Here is a 15,234-nt window from a genome sequence, read left to right as displayed (position 1 = left end):
GTAACATGGGATTTGGGTAACATGGGGTTTTGGGGGTAACATGGGATTTGGGGTAACATGGGGTTTGGGGTAACATGGGGTTTGGGGTAACATGGGTTTTGGGGGTAACATGGGGTTTTGGGGGTAACATGGTGTTTTGGGGGTAACATGGTGTTTTGGGTAACATGGGATTTGGGTAACATGGGGTTTTTGGGGTAACATGGGGTTTGGGGTAACATGGGGTTTGGGGTAACATGGGGTTTGGAGTAACATGGGGTTTGGGGTAACATGGGATTTGGGTAACATGGGGTTTTGGGGGTAACATGGGATTTGGGGTAACATGGGGTTTGGGGTAACATGGGGTTTGGGGTAACATGGGGTTTGGGGTAACATGGGGTTTGGAGTAACATGGGGTTTGGGGTAACATGGGATTTGGGTAACATGGGGTTTTGGGTAACATGGGGTTTGGGGTAACATGGGGTTTGGGGTAACATGGGGTTTGGGGTAACATGGGGTTTGGGGTAACATGGGGTTTTGGGTAACATGGGGTTATGATTATTTTAAGTGAGTAGCTCAATTACGTCTGTTTAGTGTTCCAGAATGTATTGCTTTTACTTTTGTCTTTATCTTATATTGTGTCTCTTAGATTCTTTGTCTTATTTAGTGTCTCTTAGATTCTTTATCTTATTTAGTGTCTCTTAGATTCTTTGTCTTATTTAGTGTCTCTTAGATTCTTTATCTTATTTAGTGTCTCTTAGATTCTTTATCTTGAAGTGTTCCCATTGTTAATCCATGTATTATTATAATCATCTGTTCGTTCTTTGTATTTTGAAACATTTTTTGATAAAGGGGTTTATTGTTGTTGTTTACCTCTCATGATTTTATTGATTATAAATGTTATGATATTGATTATGATGTAGATTATTGTTTGAATGTTGTGAGTAGTCTAGAGATAATAATTGGATTGATTATAAATGTCATGATATAATTATTGATTATAAAGTAGATTACTGTTATGATGTTGCTCTCTAAACTGCCATGTAATCAACTGAATGCTTTTAATAAAATTACAGGCTGTCAGTCTTGTGTGATTCCCCTCTTGGACAGACTACAACATACAGTATGAATTAACTTCTCTGGGATAGGCGGGACACTAGCGTCCCACTTGGCCAAATGCCAGTGAAAATGCAGAGCGCCAAATTCAAATAAATTACTATAAAAATCTAACTTTCATTAAATCACACATGAAAGATACCAAATTAAAGCTACACTTGTTGTGAATCCAGCCAACATGTCAGAATTCAAATAGGCTTTACGACGAAAGCACACCAAACGATTATGTTAGGTCAGAGCCAAGTCACAGAAAAACACAGCCATTTTTCCAGCCAAAGAGTGGAGTAACAAAAAGCAGAAAGAGATCAAATTAATCACTAACCTTTGATGATCTTCATCAGATGACACTCATAGGACATCATGTTACACAATACATGTATGTTTTTGTTCGATAATCTGCATATTTATAACCAAAAATCTCAGTATACATTGGCGCCATGTTAAGAAATGCCTCCAAAATATCGGGAGAAATTGCAGAGAGCCACATCAAATAACAGAAATACTCATAAACTTTGATGAAAGATACATGTTTTACATAGAATTAAAGATACACTTGTTCTTAAACTATATTGAAAAAACATACTTTATGATGATATTATCACATTTATTAAATAAAATCAAAGCCGGAGATAGTAGCCGTCTATAACGACAGCTTTTCAGAAGGCAATCCCCGGTTCCTTCTCGCGCCTTCCTGAAAACAGGAAATTGGTGTCACGTCATGCCAAGAGCTCTTATTCGACCTCAGATCAAGCTATACACTCCATTTCTTCTCTCACTGCTTATTGACATCTAGTGGAAGGCGTATGAAGTGCATGTATACTAATAGATTTCAAGCAAAAGATTAGGTAGGCCCTGGAACAGAGCCTCGATTTGAGATTTTTCACTTTCTGACAGGAAGTTTGCTGCAAAATGAGTTCTGTTTTACTCACAGATATAATTCAAACGGTTTTAGAAACTTGAGAGTGTTTTCTATCCAATAGTAATAATAATATGCATATTGTACGAGCAAGAATTGAGTACGAGGCCGTTTGAAATGGGCACCTTTCATCCAAGTTACTCAATACTGCCCCTGCAGCCCAAAGAAGTTAATGCAACCGCTATGTCAGATTTAAAAAAAACTTTACGGAAAAGCAAACCATGCAATAATCTGAGACGGTGCTCAGAAAAAGAAATCCTAGCTCCACAATAAATTGTTGTTTTGTTCGATAATGTCCAAGTAGCTACTTTTGTTAGCGTGTTTAGTTCACATATCCAAACGCTCGTGCAGGTCCCTGCATAACTTCAGACAAAAACTTCAAAAAGTTATATTACAGGTCGAAGAAACATTTCAAACTAAGTATAGATCTTTAGGAGGTTGTTATCATAAATCTTCAATAACGTTCCAACCGGAGAATTCCTTTGTGTCTGTAGAAGTAATGGAACGCAAGTCGCTACCATGTGAAATGTACATGACCAGGACTTGGCTCTCTGCCAGACCACTGACTAATTCAGCTCTTATTCAGCCCCACAACACAGTAGATGCCTCATTCAAGTTTCTATAGACGGTTGACATCTAGTGGAAGCCGTAGGAAGTGCAAACATATCCATATCCTGCTGTGTTTTCAATAGGCGATGAGTTGAAAATCGACCAGCCTCAGATATCCCACTTTCTGTTTGGATTTTTTCTCAGGATTTCGCCTGCCATATGAGTTCTGTTATACTTGCAGACATCATTCAAACAGTTTTAGAAACTTCAGAGTGATTTCTATCCAATATTAATAATAATATGCATATATTAGCATCTGGGACAGAGTAGGAGGCAGTTCACTCTGGGCAAGCTATTCATCCAAAAGTGAAAATGCTGCCCCCTATCCCAAAAAAGTTAACTGAGATCAGTCATGTGTGATTCCCCTCTTGGACAGACTACAACATACAGTATGAATTAACTGAGATCAGTCTTGTGTGATTCCCCTCTTGGACAGACTACAACATACAGTATGAATTAACTGAGATCAGTCTGTGTGATTCCCCTCTTGGACAGACTACAACATACAGTATGAATTAACTGGTCATACATTTGGCAGGAGGTTAGGAAGTGCATCTCGGTTTCCACCTCATTTTGTGGGCTGTGTGCACATAGCCTGTCTTCTCTTGAGAGCCAGGTACCCCCTTGTATATAGTCTTGCTATTGTTATTTTAGTGCTGCTCTTTAATTACTTGTTACTTTCATTTCTTATTCTTATTCATATTTTTTTAACTGCATTGTTGGTTAGGGGCTCGTAACTAATACAATTTGATTTGATTCGAGGTCTGCCTACGGCGGCCATTCTCAATAGCAAGGCTATGACTGAGTCTGTACATGGTCAAAGCTTCCTTAAGTTTGGGTCAGTCACAGTGGTCAGGTATTCTGTGTACTCTCTGTTTTGGGCTAAATAGCATTCTAGTTTGCTCTTTTTTTGTTAATTCTTTCAAATGTGTCAAGTAATTATCTTTTTGTTTTCTCATGATTTGGTTGGGTCTATGATTGCTGTCATAGGGCTCTGTGGGGTCTGTTTGTGAACAGAGCACCAGGTCCAGCTTGCTTAGGGGACTCTTCTGTCTCTCTCTCTTTCTCTCTCTCTCTCTCTCTCTCTGTGTGTCTCTCTCTCTCTCACAGATGAGGGGCTAATAATAACACATGCTAATTCAAACAGTGAGGTTCTACAAACAAACAGAAAGAGAGAAGATAAGACATCAATGTAGTTATTTATCCTCCACATAGACTATGATGTATTGTTGTCCTGGTGTGTAGTTATTTATCCTCCACATAGACTATGATGTATTGTTGTCCTGGTGTGTAGTTATTTATCCTCCATAGACTATGATGTATTGTTGTCCTGGTGTGTAGTTATTTATCCTCCATAGACTATGATGTATTGTTGTCCTGGTGTGTAGTTATTTATCCTCCCTAGACTATGATGTATTGTTGTCCTGGTGTGTAGTTATTTATCCTCCACATAGACTATGATGTATTGTTGTCCTGGTGTGTAGTTATTTATCCTCCACATAGACTATGATGTATTGTTGTCCTGGTGTGTAGTTATTTATCCTCCATAGACTATGATGTATTGTTGTCCTGGTGTGTAGTTATTTATCCTCCATAGACTATGATGTATTGTTGTCCTGGTGTGTAGTTATTTATCCTCCACATAGACTATGATGTATTGTTGTCCTGGTGTGTAGTTATTTATCCTCCACATAGACTATGATGTATTGTTGTCCTGGTGTGTAGTTATTTATCCTCCACATAGACTATGATGTATTGTTGTTCTGGTGTGTAGTTATTTATCCTCCATAGACTATGATGTATTGTTGTCCTGGTGTGTAGTTATTTATCCTCCACATAGACTATGATGTATTGTTGTCCTGGTGTGTAGTTACTTATCCTCCACATAGACTATGATGTATTGTTGTCCTGGTGTGTGTGTGGTGATTGATGGTGATGGGTGGGTGTGCTGTGAGTGTAAATGCAGATCCAACTACTCCATGTCTGGTCAGGGTCCAGCAGTCACCCACCAACCCTGGAGAGATACAGTCACCCACCAACCCTGGAGAGATACAGTCACCCACCAACCCTGGAGAGATACAGTCACCCACCAACCCTGGAGAGATACAGTCACCCACCAACCCTGGAGGGATACAGTCACCCACCAACCCTGGATAGATACAGTCACCCACCAACCCTGGAGAGATACAGGCTTTGCAGGGTTTTGTTCCAGACCACCACTGAAACGCCTGAAGTAAAATTGTCTAATCATAAAGTGTTTGATGATATATTGATTGATTGGTATTTGTTAAAGTGGTGCTGGGCAGGGGAAACGTCTGCATACCTGGGCTGGGGAAACGTCTGCATACCTGGGCTGGGGAAACGTCTGCATACCTGGGCTGGGGAAACGTCTGCATACCTGGACTGGGGAAACGTCTGCAAACCTGGACTGGGGAAACGTCTGCATACCTGGACTGGGGAAACATCTGCAAACCTGGACTGGGGAAACGTCTGCATACCTCGTCTGTACCCCAATAATCTCTTCTTCCTCCCAAAGTGTGCACTTGCTCACCTCCCTTCATGGACAGGATTTGACAGGAATTGATTAGTATGGAAACTCATGCTATAAACTACGCCTTCACCAATCCAATGCTTTTACACGTTATGGGGAGTAGTGAACGAGTGCACACTTTAGGAAGCAGTAAATACTTTTGGGAAGCACCCCTGGCCCAGGCCTAAGGATCTCCAAATTGACCGTTGTCAAAGGGAGCCTATAAATTCTATGGTGCTCTATTCTGGAATATTAACTGGCGTTTGTCGCCCCCATGTGGAATGAACCTCTTATTGATCTCACTCTATAGATTTCTCTGCAGTTTGTACCTCGCAGCACACCGTACAAATAGTTGAGGTTAGAAGGCTATATTACTGTTCTGCTAGCAGCACAACATCAGATTATTTTCTTCTAAATAAGAGTCCCCCTGCAAAGACAAGATCAACTTTGAGAATATCTATTAATTTATCACTGTAGTTCAGTACAACTGTTTTCACAGCATTTCAACCACTTTAGAAACAAATTAATGGATAATTTGACGTATTTTAATATTGTATTATTTATACCAGCATTTATTTTGAAAGTTTCCAAACTAAATACTGGTATGTTGAAAGCTGTTGTGTAGGTCAGTGGTGTAGTGGTGCCTGGAGAAGTGGGTACACAGTACTCTAATTTAGTAAAACATTTTCCAAACGGCCCAGAGAAGGAAAGGCACCCTGTGTGAAAAGCATGAGAAACAGTGATATACACTCTGAATGACCTAAAATGATGAATCCCATATTGGTCTTTCACAGTCAGGCCAACCCAAGCTGTACTGTTCAGTAGGAAAATAGTAGACCAACCCAAGCTGTACTGTTCAGTAGGATAATAGTAGACCAACCCAAGCTGTACTGTTCAGTAGGATAATAGTAGACCAACCCAAGCTGTACTGTTCAGTAGGATAATAGTAGACCAACCCAAGCTGTACTATTCAGTAGGATAATAGCAGACCAACCCAAGGTGTACTGGTTAGTAGGAAAATAGTAGACCAACCCAAGCTGTACTGTTCAGTAGGATAATAGTAGGCCTTTTATTGAAACAGAGAAACTGAGTCAGAAATTCACAAATTCAGAATTGTTCTCATTTTTTCAGGTTTTTGATCTCAAAGTCAGACTTGTTTTTAACAGAAAAACAATGCAATTGTTCTAAGTCCATAACAATACTTAAACCACATCAGGAGACCACTTTTGAGGTTTGGGGAAAATCTAAGAAATTTAAATTTTTGAGAGTAGTTCCCCTTTAATTCATGTGTGCAGCCACCTAGCAATATTGTTGGATTAGCAGTGTTAATATAGTACAGAAATCTTATGTTTATTTGACTCTGATGATAAATAAATAGAAAATATTCCTGTAAAGGACTGTGTTAAATATTTAGGAATACATCTGTCAAAAAACCACAGTCAGACAACATATGAATTTCTCTCCTAAAATTAAGAAAACCAAAAATATATTTAATAATTGTCTACAAAGAGATCTTTCTATACTTGGGAGAGTACTTCTGTCCAAGGCAGAGGGAGTGTCTGGTTTTGTGTACCCCTCATCTTTGTTTGTAAATCCTGCTACTTGTAAAGAGATCAATAAGACCTTTCTTGACTTCATCTGGAAAAATAAGTCTCACAAACTGAAGAAGTCAGTCCTCTGTAATAAAAGAGCTGAAGGAGGTCTGGAAGTGTTGGACTTTGTGACGTAAATAACACTTTCAAGATCAACTGGTTGACAAGATGTTTGATCAATACTGATTCAATATGGTATTTCATTCCAAATAATGTGTTCCATAAATTGGGAGGTCTTCAATTTTTACTGAAATGTCATTATATTCCTGAAAGATTACCCGCTAAATTGGCTAGGTTTCCCCAACAAGCTTTAAGGCCTGGAAAATATGTTTCCTACACAATGTTTCCCCACATAAAGCTCTTTTGTGGAATAATTCAGACATAACTGTAAGGAATAAGTCATTGTTCTACCCCAACTGGCACGAGAGGAATATTGACTTTGTTCTTGATGTTTTTGACAACAGGGGTAATATTCTCACATATGAACAATTTATAACATTGAAAGAGTTTCCAATTCCTTTCAGTGTTTATTTCTGTGATCAAAGCCGTTCCCAGTGGTCTAACTACACTCATGAAAACTCATCTTAGCTTTGGTAATGATCACAAAGTTTATCCAGAACTCAGATTGGAAGGCGTGGGCTTACTTGAGAAATCTTGTTGTAATACATATATAAGACAAATTCTTCATTCACAAAACCAACTTCCACCGAGAGGAAAATGTTTCTGGAACATGCTTATTATTCCTGACATTGTCTGGATAAATGCCTGGTTAAGGCCTTACAAATATTGTATACCAAACAAAGTTAAGGAAGTGCACTTTAAAATTTTACATAAGATACTGTATATCCATGGAATTCTATGATATCCACATTTGTGGCTGTTGATGATATCTGCGTTTTCCGTGAAAAAAAGGTGTGAATCTGTCCCACTTTAATGTAAATGTTCTTTAATGTAAATTTGTGTCAGAATTTTGGGAAAACCTTGAAAAATACTTATTTACCATTATGAACACGACCCATGTTTTTGACATGAAAGATATAATATGTTACTATTGCAATGATAACAAGACCATTGAAATGATTGTTCATTTTTTTTTATTCTTGTTGCCAAATACTTTATACACAAACAAAAATTCCAAAATTCTATACCAAAATTCTACATTATTCTGATTGAATGTAACTATTTTATTAAAACATTAATCCTAGTGAATAACAACAATAACATCCTCCTGAATCATTATAGATTTTTTCAGAGATTACAACTACACTAGAATAGTTCATTATTTATATTTTTTGTCTGTTTTAGTATTTTCTTGTTAATACCTGTGTTCTGTTTTGTATGATGTAACAATGTAAATTGAAGATCTGCATTTTGAATAAAAAAATATATAAATCAAATCAAATATAAAAAGACGCACTTCTGCTGCGTCTCTTTCTGCTGACTGGAGTGGGCAACGCAGTTGAGGAACCAAAAGTGTATTTTAATTTATTTCATAAAAGTGTAATATTATATTAAGTCGTTCAAAGAGAAGCATGTGTTGATTGATTCGTGTTTTATGAGTGATAATTTAAAACAAACTTTAGACCCACTACATATTTACATTGAACCATAGTTCTGACATGGATCATTTTGACCCCAGAGCCATATCTTTTATCAGAGCCAAAATGTGGTTTATTCCATTTTTCATGACTTTGTCAATCAACTTGTTCTTAATACATCTAAATCATGGTTTAGTGTTTCTGTATCAATATGGACTTTTAACAAATTAAAATCCTTTGTATTCCTACTACAATGTTAAAACATTCTACATTGTGACATCATTCAAATAATCTACATTGTGACATTTCATTGATATCATGAAACAACTACTTCATGTATATATTTTCTGATGTTTGATAAGAGATCTTTTATCAGAGTATCTCTTGTGACATTGATCACAGCTATGAGATTTCTCTCCTGTGTGTGTTCTCTGGTGTATAGTCAGATGGCTAGATGTAACAAATCTCTTCCCACATTGATCACAGCTATAAGGTTTCACTCCTGTGTGTGCTCTCAGATGTACTTTCAGCCAGCTTGAGTGATTAAACCTCTTCCCACATTGAGTACAGTTAAAAGGTTTCTCTACTATGTGTATTTTCTGGTGTGATTTTAAATCTGTTGAACTAACAAAACTCTTTCCGCAGTCAGAGCAGTGGTAAGGTTTCTCTCTGGTGTGTGCTCTCAGATGTACTATCAGGCAGCTTGAGTGAGTAAACCTCTTCCCACATTGATCACAGCTATACGATTTCTCGCCTGTGTGTGCTCTCAGATGTACTATCAGGCAGCTTGAGTGAGTAAAATTTTCCCCACATTGATCACAGCTATAAGGTTTCTCTCCAGTGTGAATTCTCATGTGTACTTTTAGTGATTCTGATCTTAAGTAACTCTTCCCACAATCAAAACAGTGGTGAGATTTCTCTCCTGTGTGTACTCGCTGGTGTATTTTAAGTTCTGATGAAGATTTGCAACCTTTCCCACAGTCAGAGTAGCAGTGAGATTTCTTCCCTGTTGGTCTCCACTGGTGTTTCTTGAGGTGATATGACCTGGAGGGACTCTTCTCTGCCTCGTCAGCTTCATGATGTTGTTGAGGCTCCCCAGAGGATACACGATAGTCACGTCTCTCTCCTGTGTGAACAACAAGTCAGACAGATGGTTAAAGGCCCACAACAGCAGAAATCCACTGTAAAAGGTGATGCCAACAGCGTAGCCTTGAGGTTGTACAACAATTGACGTCTGTAATGAATGTTAAAATTACTTGACAATTGTCTTAAGACAGTCAAGTGAGCAACAATAGTCATATTTAGTCTTTTTTTCACATTAGTAGTAACATCGATTATTTTAGGCTAGAAAAAAGTAAAAGTTGTTGAAATCCTAAGCAGTGTGCCAGATGACTTTTGGTCTCCAATATAGGCCCCTTTCTGTGTTTTCTAAAATTGCGACAAGGGCGATACACATGCAATTTGGTTGCAGAAACACCTCCCTGCTAATGCAGAAACCACTAGTTATGGATGTTGTATATCTGCCTGGAGCAAAAAATGTGAGCAAAGATTTTCGTTTTTCCACAATGTATTCTGAATATGACAACACACTATCAGTGCAAGATCAGGAGTGCTACTCAAGGAAACTCACATTAAGCTCTGTGTCTATTCACTAATTCACCACCGTGGGGGAAAACTCAGGGGAGTTCTCATAGGCTGACAGCAGATATAGCCTCCATTTACAGGTTGCTTATGAGTGCATTTCACACTACTTTGGATTATAATTGTAAGGTTCATTTGAATGTCCTGATTAATATAATGTTTATGTTTTTGTCAAAAATGTACTACTTTGTATTTAAAAACGACTTCAACCAGTAAAATGTTCTTTGGCTATTATTCTAAAATGGATGACATTTTTTTTTAAATGATCTATCTTCAGACAATACCCCATAATGACATCACAATAGCCCATAATGACATCACACCAAAATAGTACCCCATAACAGTGAATAAAGTTTAGAATGCTTGCTTACCAGGGAACTTTTGGCTAAACCAACTATATCATACTACGACCAATAAGCATACTACAAACTCAATGTACGTCACAAATAGTACAGTTAGTATGAGTATTCCAACACAGCTCAGGTCTCTGGGCTGCCATTTTGTTTCTGTTTAAAACCTAGGTTGCCCCTTTAAAAAAGCCACACAACAAACAACCAATCTGCAGTTGAAACAATAACAAAGCTGTCATTATTTTTTTTACTCCAATGATTAGAAACAAATGTCAGATTTCCCCTTTAACACCACACACATCAGTCCCACAACTGCCTCTGTTTTTAACACAGTAACGGTACCTAAAGTTGAAGTCGAAAGTTTACATACACCTCAGCCAAATACATTTAATCTCATCACAATTCCTGACATTTAATCCTAGTAAAAATTCCCTGTCTTAGGTCTGTTAGGATCACCACTTTATTTTAAGAATGTGAAATGTCAAAATAATGGTAGAGAGAATGATTTATTTCAGCTTTTATGTCATCAAATTCCCAGTGGGTCAGAAGTTTACATACACTCAATTAGTATTTGGTAGCATTGCCTTTCAATTGTTTAACTTGGGTCAAACGTGTCGGGTAGCCTTCCACAAGCTTCCCACAATAAGTTGGGTGCATTTTGGCCCATTCCTCCTGACAGAGCTGGTGTAACTGTGTCAGGTTTGTAGGCCTCCTTGCTCGCACTCACTTTTTCAGTTCTGCCCACAACTTTTCTATACGATTGAGGTCAGGGCTTTGTGAGGGCCACTCCAATACCTTGACTTTCTTGTCCTTAAGCCATTTTGCCACAACTTTGGAAGTATGCTTGGGGTCATTGTCCATTTGGAAGACCCATTTGCGACCAAGCTTTAACTTCCTGACTGATGTCTTGAGATTTTGCTTCAATATATCCACATCATTTCCCCACCTCATGATGCCATCTATTTTGTGAAGTGCACTAGTCTCTCCTGCAGCAAAGCACCCCCACAACATGATGCTGCCACCGCCATGCTTCACATTTGGGATGGTGAGCTTTGGCTTGCAAGCCTCTCCCTTTTTCTTCCAAACATAACGATGGTCATTATTGCCAAACAGTTCTATATTTGTTTCATCAGACCAGAGGACATTTCTCCAAAAAGTACGATTCACTGATGTGGCCATCAACCTCCTCCTTCACATCTGACTCCTGATGATCAACCTCCTCCTTCACATCTGACTCCTGATGATCAACCTCATCCTTCACATCTGACTCCTGATGATCAACCTCCTCCTTCACATCTGACTCCTGATGATCAACCTCCTCCTTCACGTCTGACTCCTGATGATCAACCTCCTCCTTCACATCTGACTCCTGATGATCAACCTCCTCCTTCACATCTGACTCCTGATGATCAACCTCCTCCTTCACATCTGACTCCTGATGATCAACCTCCTCCTTCACATCTGACTCCTGATGATCAACCTCCTCCTTCACATCTGACTCCTGATGATCAACCTCCTCCTTCACATCTGACTCCTGATGATCAACCTCCTCCTTCACATCTGACTCCTGATGATCAACCTCCTCCTTCACATCTGACTCCTGATGATCAACCTCCTCCTTCACATCTGACTCCTGGTGATCAACCTCCTCCTTCACATCTGACTCCAGTGATCAATCCAGAGCGTCTTCTTTTTGGGGGGGAATCCCGATGGACGTCATCGAATAGGTCGTCATCACGACCACTAACAAGTTAATTGTCATTCAGGTTATCAATAGGAAGAGCATCAGCAATATGTCCTGTCTGGTAACTTGTCTCGTTCAATGGATTTACATTGGCAGGTGCACAGGGAGAAACCCCATTACAAAAACTCAGTCGATCTCAAACTGCGAAAAAAAATTGGAAGTCTTTATCAAAGTCTGTGTCCTGTGATGTTGGGTCAAATGATAGTCCCTTATTATACAAGAGACATAATCCACAGATTCTACAGCACAACGGCAGAGTCATGTCTTCAGTGTAAAACTAACAATGACTCAATAATCCTTCTGGGAATGTTATGACGTCATAAAGTTATGGGCGGAGTTAGAAAGTTGGCTGTCAGAAGTATTACAATGTAAAGGTAGTTTTAATCTGTCTGTCTGCATATTTAAAGACATGATGGCATTTGAGGGTGCAGTGAGACACCCCAGAGTTGGACAATACTTTTCTCATCAATCCTCTTCTATACTAAAAAGTGGAAGTGAACCAATCCTCTGTAATCAACGCAATAGAAAAGGTCAAATGCTTTATTATCTAAATATGTAAAGTGCTGGGCGATGGAGAGAAATAAAAAAGTGCAGTTTGAGGCCATGTGGTGGAGAGTGATGCGGGCGCTGGAGATGGGGGTGTGTTCTAGTGGGTCTGGGCAGGTGTGATGTAGTTAATGGAGATGGAGGTGTGTTCTAGTGGGTCTGGGCAGGTGTGATGTAGTTAATGGAGATGGGGGTGTGTTCTAGTGGGTCTGGGCAGGTGTGATGTAGTTAATGGAGATGGGGGTGTGTTCTAGTGGGTCTGGGCAGGTGTGATGTAGTTAATGGAGATGGGGGTGTGTTCTAGTGGGTCTGGGCAGGTGTGATGTAGTTAATGGAGATGGGGGTGTGTTCTAGTGGGTCTGGGCAGGTGTGATGTAGTTAATGGAGATGGGGGTGTGTTCTAGTGGGTCTGGGCAGGTGTGATGTAGTTAATGGAGATGGGGGTGTGTTCTAGTGGGTCTGGGCAGGTGTGATGTAGTAAATATTTGTAGGATGTTGTCATTTGTATAGTATATAAAATGAAAAATATTTTGATTTGTTTAACACTTTTTTGGTTACTACATAATTCCATATGTGTCATTTCAGAGAATTGATGTCTTCGCTATTATTCTACATTGTAGAAAATAGTAAAAATAAAGAAAAACCCTTGAATGAGAAGGTGTCCTAACTTTTGACTGGTACCATTATTTTCTCATGCAAATACAGTAGGCTGTATCCAATTGGTTTTATCTCTCTAGGTCATGCCAGTAGGTTACTGTAAGTTGTATCTCTCTTGGTCATGCCAGTAGGTTACTGTTAGTTGTATCTCTCTTGGTCATGCCAGTAGGTTACAGTAGGTTGTATCCAAGTGGAAACAATTATTTACCCAATGTGGAAAGTGTCAAATTTGGTCAACAACAAAATGAATGGCTTATTTGCTACGTGAGGTTTACTTGATCTAACAGAAGTGTCGTAATTCTTAAATTGTTATGTGGACACGTGACATACCGACAACTTTGATAAAAAACACTATAGGAGTTGTCTCCAGATCGCTATGCATATTCATGCTAGTAGCTTAGCATCTCTCTCCATTGAATACAGGCGGTTGACGACAACAACCCTCATAGAATATAAACAATAGATAACAATAATAATAAGATCCACCAATCCAAAGAAAGGATAGGCGGGAGCTAGACAACCCACAGTGCCGCTTTGTGGACAACGACTCCCCTTGTTAGGGCAGAGACTTATTGTCAGTATATCCATAATCGTTGGTGTAGCCAACCCAACTCTCGCATGGCACTATTGGGGGGCACTGTGTGTAGTAAATCATAACTACATTAAAATCACTACATGCCGTGGACCCCAGATAGACCCTTCTCAAATATATATGTTAAGTCACTTTTTGGAAACGGAACGGAGAAAACAAGGGGTAGCTTGCTCTCTACGTCGTCTGATTCTAGACATATCAGTCATCATCCTAGGGCCCTCCCTTGATGAGGTATTGACGAGCCAACTCCGAATATCCAAAGTGAAAACCCAATTTAAGGCGGTACTTACTGATGTAAATCAGATCTCCTACCTCCACCTCTTCATCTTTCAATGTGACAGAAATCTCCCCTTCCTTCTTCACGTCAAAAACGGCATCCTCTTTCTCATCCTCCTCTTTCACTGTAACGTCTTCCTCTTTCACTGTAACAGCCTCACCCTCAATTTATTTTTTAACTGTGACATCCTCCTCTTCCTTCTCCTCTTTCACGACAATGTTCAGTCCCAGAGCTTCTTTCTCCGTCCAGCAGACCTCTTCTTCTTTACCAGGAGGGGAGAAGCTTACTGACCTCATGTTCGGGGATATTAGCTAGCTAGCTATCATTAGCGACTAAGCTAGTGCTAATTTAACCAGCCAGCTACTATATCTGACTAGTAAAAAATAACGTCATATTAAATTAAATAGGCTAACAAGTATATACGATAGAAGTGTGTCTAAAACACAGCAGCTAATATACACCGAAAGCGTAAAAACAGCTTGAATCTTTCGGCTACGTTGGCTAGCAAGCTACCGAGGTGGTTGACTTGTTGTTTTTGAAGAACCGTCCACTACATTATACGTCACGATAGCAGCATCGCCTGAACGACGCAAATCGCCGTCTGCTGACTGGAGTGGGGAACGCAGTTGAGGAAAATATTATTTTAAATGGATTTCATTAAATAAGACTATTATATTGAGACATACAAAGACAGGAATATTTTGAATGATTAGTGCGAATACATTTTCTTTTACTACAGCAAATTTAAGGCAGTTCATTAAGTCAAACTAAATCTAAATAAGTAGCCAGCTACTGTTGGTCTATACTGCTCCTACATGGTGTAACAATACATAATGTAGATGTATATAATGAACAGACTAGGTCTATACTGCTCCTACATGGTGTAACAATACATCATGTAGATGTATATAATGAACAGACTAGGTCTATACTGCCCCTACATGGTGTAACAATACATCATGTAGATGTATATAATGAACAGACTAGGTCTATACTGCTCCTACGTGGTGTAACAATACATCATGTAGATGTATATAATGAACAGACTAGGTCTATACTGCTCCTACAGGGTGTAACAATACATCATGTACATGTATATAATGAATAGACTAGGTCTATACTGCTCCTACAGGGTGTAACAATACATCAT

The 15,234-nt window shown here is 39.1% G+C and overlaps 1 long non-coding RNA gene across 1 annotated transcript; it reads right to left on the bottom strand.

Moving 5' to 3' along the window:
- Window positions 1-7,668: 7,668 nt before the first annotated feature.
- On the bottom strand, window positions 7,669-14,678 carry LOC129856067 (uncharacterized). The gene is made up of 2 exons (XR_008759608.1): window positions 14,098-14,678; window positions 7,669-9,403 (listed from the first exon to the last, which is right to left on the bottom strand). It is a non-coding gene; the product is annotated as an uncharacterized LOC129856067 (long non-coding RNA).
- Window positions 14,679-15,234: the final 556 nt, after the last annotated feature.

This window comes from Salvelinus fontinalis, chromosome 5, assembly GCF_029448725.1.
Source record: "Salvelinus fontinalis isolate EN_2023a chromosome 5, ASM2944872v1, whole genome shotgun sequence".
In the NCBI taxonomy this organism is placed as follows: Eukaryota; Metazoa; Chordata; class Actinopteri; order Salmoniformes; family Salmonidae; genus Salvelinus; species Salvelinus fontinalis.
Note: the sequence above shows the minus strand (reverse complement) of the source record. Positions and strands in the feature narration are given on the sequence as shown.